This window comes from Papaver somniferum, chromosome 1 (assembly GCF_003573695.1).
Source record: "Papaver somniferum cultivar HN1 chromosome 1, ASM357369v1, whole genome shotgun sequence".
In the NCBI taxonomy this organism is placed as follows: Eukaryota; Viridiplantae; Streptophyta; class Magnoliopsida; order Ranunculales; family Papaveraceae; genus Papaver; species Papaver somniferum.
Window position 1 is genome coordinate 73,563,707 of NC_039358.1, and position 10,367 is coordinate 73,574,073.

A 10,367-nucleotide genomic window follows, 5' to 3' on the forward strand; every position below is an offset into this window, starting at 1 on the left:
TTCCCTTTAATCCTTGAGTTAAGCCAAATGGTTGCCGGAGTTGTCTTAACACCTTAAATCTGAAATATTCCAGACGATAAGCTCAAACTGGCAACTTTTGGAAATAAAAGAATCAGCAAATTTTTCCTGGTTTAAACTGTCACTGTATTTCTTGTTGGCATCTGTTAGAGAGTGTTGGACAATGCCAGATAGGAGATTGGCCTCCTGAACTGTTAACCTTGTACTATTGTTCACTCCCAGATTCATTCAAAGGAAGACATGACTGTGCAGACAGCTGGGCATGTTATGTCATGATAGAACTGTGGCCTGTAGGACTGAAGCAGATATTGGGAACTGTTAATAAGGATTAAGAGAGCTGAATATGAACTCATAATATGGCTATACGAGAGAGCAAGTAAAGTTAATCTGGGAATTTGATTTCATGATTTTGACTCTATAATCTCTACTTTTCTCTATTTACTTTTGTGAGATACATAGAATACAAAGAAGCAGCGAGTCGACAGCGTGAAACTAGGACCAAACACCTTCTCCTTGTCCCCCCACCCATGTAACTTGACTGCAACAACTTCTTCTGTACCAAATTCATTTAAAACTAAAGGATAGAAACAGATAGAAATAGTTGTAGATGATCAAGTATTGGTGTATAATAAGAGATGGGACTGATGAGAGTCTTTGTTTTGTGCTTAAAAAGCCGATGGTCCAAAAACACTTGATTGATCGACTGTCTGATATTACCCCCGTCTTTTATGGTCCCCTGAATTTGCCTTCTCTCTTTTGGACTCTTTTTATTTATTTTTTTATTCGCATGAATGATTTTTGTTTACATCTCTTCCTCCTAATCTTATCTTTACCAACTATACCCATCCTTATCTTTTTTCTTGTTCCCCTCCCTCCTCAATAATAATCCCTATAGTAGTACTACGTCAACTTGTTTAATATAGTATGATGATTAATAATTTAGATTCTTGGTAGAAGAGAATTTAGATCTTTAATCATAGTGGGCATAAAAATATTGAATGAGAGACTTCGATGACATAACAAGAAATCCTCAATTCGAATCCTTTTACTTTCATGATAAAAACGGATTCATTCTCATTTTACTTTTCTCGATATCTTTCCTTCCTTCTTTTTTTGGTGTGAGTTTACATTGTGAGGTGCGCCTTCTTATCTCTTCTTTCTTCCCAGACTTTGCTTTTACTCGAAGAGTTCATCTTTCTCCACACTACTCTATTGTATATCTTGTCTTTCCTGATAAAACTAAAAGATGAGGAAACCCACTTTGCTTTTTCTACCGTGACAGCTACTATTCATTATCCACGATTACCTCTCTAAAAGATGAGACAAATTTACCATCCACAGTACTAATGGTATCATGAGCCGTAAGACTTTTGTTGATATTTTGGGTTACACCTGCCGTATGCTCAGTTTCTCACGCATGCATTGAAAAGAAAAAACTAGAAATACGTGTTTAGCTGGAACAATGACGTTGCTCAACATTGAAACGTTAAGTTCTAGCAACGGATATGCAGCATATGCTGATGACAAAAAGGGTCTCCACTATAAAAGTCATCACCCGACTTTAATCGATGCGTTTCAGACTGAATCCCAAGGTTACCAGGAAAAGCAAAGTCCATCACCTATTCATATTGTTACCGACACCGGAGACACATATAGCATTACTGATAGGTTTGCTAATAGGGCGTTTCCCAAGGCTGAGTGCTATGGTCATTCAGCATTCAAGACGGTGTCACGTGGCTTTGAACCACCTCCCAGCCCTTCCGGTAGTTCAACATTCCCTCTAAAAGCGTCTAACTATCAGGCGCTTAGAGTCTAACCATTGGACGCTTCTGACTGAGGGCCAAATTATTGGACGCTTGACCCAGTCAACTCGATCAAAGTGCCTAATGGTTGTCGGGTATTTTTGAGAATGATTATAGTAAGAACGGTGGTTTTAATGGGATGTGTAGATGCGTGAAAGAAATGAAGTACTTTGATAAGGACAATGAGATTTCTATTCCAATAAAAGTGCGTTGATAAGGATGATGGAAATTCTGTGCTAAATGAGATATCAATGACACGTTGAAAAATGCGTTTCGTTTCAGGATTGAATGGACGATAATGGGCGGACATGACATTTATATAATGAGTGACTTCCCTTGATAATTTACGGGAAAGACTCATCAGGAGCGAGTGGTTGTAGACGACACATATGTAAAGTGGTTGTAGACGACACATATGTAAAGTGGTTTGAAAAATCAAGTTATCAGTTATAGGTAAACCCTACGAAGTTGAGTCCTCTCTCTGAACCTTCATATCCCGATCAGAAAATGAGTTATCATTAACAATGTGAGTTATGTCGTCTGAGTGTTAACATGGTGTCGCTTAAAATAGGTTAAACAAATATTTAATCCCGACGACCAATGGTTTGGCACTCAGGTGTGGCGCCGAATGGTTAGTCGCTGGGCGCGTTACCAGTACACCCTAGGAAGCATATTCTGGGAGAATATGTTGTTAGGCGCCAAACCATTGGATGCTAAAGCAGATTTCTGAGCGCTAACCCGTTGGTCGCTCATGTGTTGATTCAAGATAGCATCCAAGCAAATGCTTGAACCTTATGTTGAATCAGAAAAAAAGACAACGCTTTTGTAGCGGTTTTTAGGCTGAATCTTGAATGACCATAACACCCAACCTAAGGCCAAGCACTATGATAAGCGATTTCGCTTCGCTATGGCTTAATTATTATGGTCTTTCGTGTCGCTTAAATGTAGTGATATCTCTTAGATACACAGAGTAGTTGATCAGATCTGATCCACCTTATAGCTAAGGAAATCACACGGACCCTGAGTTTTCGCTAAAAAAACTACTTTACGGAAACTCAGTTTACGTGTGATTTTCAAGGGATACCGAGTTTCTGATTTTTACTCTTATACACTAAAACTTTTATTTTTCATTATTTTTATTCACTAAATTTTATTTTATTTTACCTATTATATTTTTATTGCCTTCTCTTGATTATTTTTTAACCTATACAAATACTTCTACGGGGAAAAAAAACTTGATACTCAGTTTCCGTTTGACACTATTTACACGGAAACTGAGTTTCCAAGTAGTGAGCTTAGGGATTTTATCGCTCCATAGTGAGGTTGTCCTGAGACCTATTTCCCTTAGCTTCAAATAATCTATAGCTAAAGGAAATCCTTCACCATAGTGTTTAGCCTAAGGGAATTTGTATACTGGGAATTTTGGTCAGTTATGTGGGTGAACAAACAAACTTTTCCACTGTGGGAAAATATATTCGTTAAAAAAAAGAATGCGTTGTGGATGTTTGGACGCGTGTGGTTGGTTGAACCGCTGGCAGTTGGAATAAAGACGCTGGCGATTGAAGAATGAGCATATGCGGTTAACTTTCCAATGACTCTAACTTTCAAACACTACATATCCTTATATTTTCAACCATTTTTACTCACACCAGTTTATTCTCTTCTTCCTAATTTTTCTAAACGAAATATACTATTTATCCTTTTAATTCTTAACTAGTTTACAAAAATGAAGACTGTCATAGACACTATAAGGGAACAAAGAAATCGAAAAGATGAATGAACTAGCGCCCGCTACAAATATCGAATATACTCAAAATCGTGTTGTTGAGTTTGCTTCGCCGAATGTAGTTGCTAACCTAGAGTTAATTCTAGGTCATGTGTCCGGGCATCAAGACTTATGATCTTCAATGATATGGAGAAAATTGTTGGACAAATAAGAACATTTTTATATTTGTTGGAAAGTGGAAGTATTTCGGATCTTAGAGCATGGAACGAAAATGAGGAACAAAATGATGATCCAAATTGAAATGCTTGTAAATTTCATTTATGTTACATGTTTTACATTGAATTCAAATTGCTTCGTAAAAGTTCTATTACGTCTAATTAGATGGCACAATTTCATCTTTCATAACCATTACATATTATACCTCTGAGTAGAGATCTTCATTGAGATGTAATTGGTGGAAAAGCATCCAACAAAAAGGGATCGACTTTATCCAACACCTTAAGGATTTGAAAACAACTTTCGAAATGGAAAGTTGTTTATTCCATCTTTGTCATTCGTCTAAAGATTTTCGTACCAACTGAGCATCAGTTTCCCGCATAATTCGTAATCAGTTGATTTGTATGGTCAAAGCTATAAATTCATTTACTGGTTTTATAATTTTTTGAAACCAACACTGTAAGTCGATATAGCACAACGATTTGGGTTTCTGGTATCAGTGCAGAACTGATAGGTGTGGTAAACACCTTCATTTTTATCTATTGTTTATGCTTTCTTTGCTGTTATTCGTGTGAATTATGTATCTTATGTTTGCTTTTGAGTTTTATAGGTGTTTTGGAGTCATTGGAGCAAAAGGAAGTGAAACTCGCTCAAATCCATGATTTCTTCCCAATCATCTTGAAGAGAACAAAAAGACGAAACTAGCAACGAAAGAATTAGTTCATTCCGGCTTCATATGAGAAAGTTATTTGCAAAGCCATTGAATAATCCTGCCAGTTCCAGGGAACTGATAATACATGAATTAAGCAGGAAAATAAACTGTCAGTCCTCCAGAACCGACAGTTGAATGGAATAATGGATGGCCCTTATCCAATCTATTGGGGTTCCTTAATAACCTTATCTTCTTTTACATCCAAAATTAGGACTTCATCAGAAATTCAGACACATTTTAAAAGGGGATCTGAGAAGAGTTTTGCTGCCGATTGAAGATTTGGTGAAACGAAATTTGCTGGGAAGAATATTTAATGAGGAGAAAGAACAGATGATGTAGCTACATCGTCTAATGTGAGGAGTGATGGTGATTGAAGAATTCAGAGTTCGAACTGGGCAAAGTTTCAAGCCGATATCGAGGTTCAGACCGGGAAGTAATTGAGATGGGAAATTAGTGAAGCTGTTAATGTATCTGCGTTGAATTAAGCAGGAAATAGTGGGTTGACCCTAAATTCGTATTTTGATATGGCACAGACAGAAATTCAAATTAAGAAATCATCCAAGAGGGTTATCTGCTGGTGGTGTTGTTCTTGAAGAATTGAGGGATCGATCTGAACAAGGAAGTTGGGTTGTGCTTGTAATCATGGCCGAACTGAAGGAATTAGAAGATGGGTTGGAGTTCAATTGGTGACTAATTCAAGAATGAAGCTGAAATTATGTTCTTGTTGTTGCAGTTACCAAGTGTTGTCTAGAGTATTGCAGGTCAAGAGCTGGACATGGCCTGGAAATGGTTCAGCTGAACTGGTGCTGGTAATTATCTTTGAGCATGGACGTAGAATGTCCTGAGTTACTGCTAAGAAGATACAAGCAGGAAAGCTGAACTGAAGATAAATTTGCAGGAAGTGGTGGTGTTGCAGGTGATAATGCAAGTGCAATTGCAGTTAGGATCCAGAAGAGCAGTACAAGGAGATGGTGTGCTGATATTGCAGTGATGAGTTCTATTGAGTTTAAAGCAGAGAATGGCAGCAGTTGGTGGTATGAGTACAAGTTGCAGAGAAGGTTGATGCTGCCGCATACTTGGAAATGAGCTGTTACTGATAGGATGAAGCTAAGTAAAGAAGGAAAGTGTTGGAATGGATTATGAAGCTGCAGATGGTCGAGATTGAAATCGATGGTGTTGCTGGTGATCTGAAGTTGAACCTGCAGTGAAGTATAATGGAGATTCTTAGATGTATGTTAAGACATGATTTTGCAGGGAAAGAGCTGCTACTGGTAGAAATTGCGAAACTGGCGGTGCTGTTGTTTTCGAAACTGCAGGTAATGGATTGTGCGAGAGTGCAACAAGGAATGGAATGATGGGAGTTGAGTTGCAATTTACTAGCTGGTGATGGGCAGTGAAGGGTTGCATCTGAACTGAAGCGCATGGAGTGATATTGTTGTGAGATGAATTAACAATGGGTTTGCAATATGTGCATTTATCAAAGAGTAGCTTGAGCAAGTCAGCTGGAAACATCTTATGGACTACTACAGGGAAAGCACATGAGGAAGATTGAATGGAGTTGTGGAGTTGGTACTGACAGGAAAGAAGATTATAGAAAAGTGAACTGAACTAGATGAATGTTAGGATTTGAATGTTGTGAATGTATGCAGAGAAGGAGATGAAAATAGGCCGGAATTAGGCCTGGAAATCACCCAGAAACAGCCAGAACTCGGCCAAAATCAGAGTCAGGCGAGTTGACTCACCGATTCAGTAGTTTACTCAGATGGACTTGGGCCTCACTTGTGGGCTCTTTCAAGGACTGATTTTTGGCAGAAGGGTGCGACCAGATTTGCGAAATTGAGAAACATATAAAAAGAGAAGGTTTCTATCTTTTAGGGGGGTTCCTTTGATATTATCTTCTTCTCTACTTTTAGCCTAGGGTTAGAAACATGAGTTTTCTTTTTCTTCTTGTAATGAACTCCTATGCCATGAGTACCTAGATTTTATTATTGGTTAAGGAATAAGTTGGATTTCCAAATATGGGTTTTCATTCAATAAATTAGTTTTGTCTCACAATTATCGATTATGATTCACTAGAAATATCGCATGTATGATTGATTGTTAATTTCATCAAGTTGCAAATTGGTAGAACTCGTAATCATATCTATTGCTAGTTTAGGGTTTATTATACGTAAACGTGATACACCTTGAATACACGTAGCATAATTGTGATTATTGCTTGTAGTGATACATCCTAGTAGTTACATGTGGATTATAACCTTTGTTAAAACGGATTAGTGCTTTTACACGTTCGTTTGCGTTGATCAGTCTTATTTCATAGAACTTAGTGCTCTTAGGGAGTTAAACTTGATAGTGCTTTTACACGTTAGGTTGTTCTCTTAGGTAGAATTCATATTCGCATCTTTTAATGTGTTTGTTGATGATAAGAGGAAATTAGCGGGATATTCTTGCGATCAAGGTATCCTAGGGCCTTTGATAAAAATTGAGATTAAATATAAATTCTAGTTATTGTTACAAATTCATGTTTGTGAATGAAAACTAATCCTTGACCAATATCTTCATCTTATTGATTTGCTTGTTTATTTCATTATTTGCTTTTAGTTTATTTTCCTTTACATAAAAATCTGAAATCCCCCTTGTTTATATAGGAAACCGAAACAACTTGAAAACCTAGATCCTCTCTGTGGGAACGATCCTTTCTTACCCTTGTTATATTATATATTTTAAGTTGTGAGAAAGTAATATTATTTTTGACGCATACGACAGCGATCAAGAACGTTTCGTAAATGGCCTCCCAGACACTCACCCTTTTTGTTTCTTTTATAAGAAGCTGATACTGTAACACATATTTTCTGCAAATAGTTAAATCTTCTTTTTGAGTAGACCGAACACGACGAACTAATAATAGCATATATGTCGTTGATTTTTTTTTTTGAAATTAGAAGAGATCTCTGTGATATTTGAGATTTAAATGAGATGTAATTTGATATGATGTAGTTGAGATTTGAATGAGGTGTAATTTGATATGATGTAGGAAACGAGTATATATACAAAATTCAAATAGAGTCATTGGGCGTATTTTCTTGCGTCGTTCATCTATTGAAGAAATGCCATCTGGTTAACTTAGACCGCACGACTTAAGTTCAACCTCTGGCATTTCTTCTACAACCGCGCGATGGAAGAAGAGATGCACGTCTCTTGTTTGTCCACAATGCGCAAACCCTCAGATGTATTGGTTTGCCCATCCAAATTTCATGTTTGCTCATTCCGTAGTGGGAGCAATATAACAAATCTAAAATTTATTTGTCCAATAGGAATTGTTCTTATGGATCACGAAATATAATATTTGTTGCGGGGCTAATTTTAGTCAGAAGTGTTTATCACACTGCATATATCATGTATGCTTCACGGTGTTATTTGCATATCATAGTGACTATCAGATCACGAAAGAAAATTTAAGATTGCTTAATATATTTTGAATCGCGAAACAATTTTTTTGCCAACTGAAATTGTAGGTTACCAAGCAAATCGAAACATGAGATATATTTTGTGTCATTTTCATACGATTTTGGTCACACACCATACTTAACTTACAATTGTATGAATCATGATGCATATTTCGGGTTAGGGCCAAATTTTTTATATCGGAAATATGTACTTCGGGTTAAAAGTCAAATTCAAGGCTATGATGCAAATTTAAGATCAATAAACTTTTTTCAAATCACTGGTTAATTCTAGATTATAGTGCAAATTACCGTGCTGATTTTGGATGATAATAGTAGATTTTGGTTGATAAGTAAATTTTGGGCACGTGGTAAAACACTTCTCAGCGAAGTAGAATTTAAATGACTAATCAGATTCAATTAGGTCATTTGAAAAATCTAAAGTCATCCAATTAGACTTGGAGTTAGTTAAGCAAATTTCGGGTAGTCGAAGTTTGGGTCATATTTGGTCATGATATATAATTTAGGTATTCAAACCACCATCAAAACTAACAACCATAAATTACTCTCTCTTAAAATCAAAAATCGTACCATTACTTCATAGTTACAATATTTTTTCGATTATTTGATGGAACATTTCGATCTCCAATTAATTGTTACAAAATAATTTCTCCTGCTGGTATTGCGATCTTGGCATATCAATCCAACTCAGACAATCTAGATGTGGAAAATGAGTTTTTTCATAATCCAACTTTTACTTAATGGATCAATCAAGATCATGCTATCTTATCCTGGTTATTCGTAACTTATGTTGAAGAAACAAACTCGCAAGTTCTTGATTGTACTTTCTCTCACGTAGTTTGGATTCGATTGGAGCGTTATTATACCGATACTACTAAATGTTGGTTAATATAATTAAAGGCGTATCTAGTTAATTGGAATAAGAGTTCCGACTCTATGTTGTGTAGTTCAATAAAGCAAGATCAATTTCTCATCAGTTGGCATAAATCGATAGAGCAATTTCTGATGAAGATCTAATTATATCTTCTGAAATTTTGGGATTACTGCTTTCTGAAGAAGCCAGAGTTAATTCTTAGTCAAAAATTGATCTCACCGCTGCTTCTGCTAATGTCTCTCAATAACAAAATTCAGCTGCTAATCATTATTATTTTGAACAATAATACTCGGGATATAATGATCCATAATCAATTGCTTATCTACAATTTCAAGTAATCATAACACTTATGTTTCTGCTCAACTTCACTAGAATTCATATTCACCCAGAGGAACATTCAATAGATCTTATAGTTTTCGTGAACATCGTTCTGATGGTAATTTAAACGATGGGGTTAGAGGTGGTATATCTGATAATAGACGAAGATTTGGAGGGTCTGGTGGTGGCAACAAATTTTTCCACTACCTGTGAAATACGATTAATACATTCGATATCAAATTTGTAGGAAATCTGGTTATTTTTCTTGTGAATTAACTGGTGCAAGCTTCTAGTGAAACTTATAGTGAAAACTAATTGGTGCAAGCTTATAACACTAGTTTTTGATGCTTATATTAATGAATTGAGGATTTATGGTGTTCAAAACCTGAAGCATTTGCAGTTTATAATGAGAATTCTTCTACTTCTCATTCTGGTTGGGTACCTGATTCAGGAGTTATACAACACATCACATCTGATTTGTAAAACTTAAATCTGCATTATGAGTACAAAGAAACAGATCAAGTGCGTGTTAGTAATGACTCAGGTTTGTGCATAACTCACGTTGGTTCTTTTTTTTTTCCAGCATGATACTACCACATTTACTCTTTCTAATTTATTTTCATGTGCCATCAATTATTATAATCTTATTTTTGTGCATCAATTTACAAAGGAGATCTACTTTGAATTTCATCATGACCAATTTTTTTGTGAAGGATATGGTTACTTACAAGTTTTTGCTCCATGGTCTGGTTTGAGTTCACAACTAATTTGTTAAAATAGGCATTAATTTTATTATCTCCATTATAGCTAGTTGGCACGATAAACTAGCTCATCATTCTTATCAAATTTTGAAACATGTTTTACCTTCATTGTAAATTATGTGGTCATTGTAAATTATTTGTCTAATATTATTTGTTCTGCATGCCAACTAGCTAGAATTCATGCATTGTCATTTCCCTTTAGCTCTCATAACAATGTGATGGTTCTCCGTATTATATTAACATTGATGTATGGGTTTCACCCTTATGTTCTATCAATGGATTTAAACATTATATGTCATTTATTGATTTCTTTATTATACATGGATTTATCAATTAGCTTACATATCTGGAGTTCTTGGTACTTTTATCAAGTTTAAAAGTCATGCTGAGAATCTTCTAAATAGAAAAATAAAGATTGTTCAATCTGACTGGGAGGGTAAATACAAAAATGTTTTAACATGTTTAGACTCTTGTGG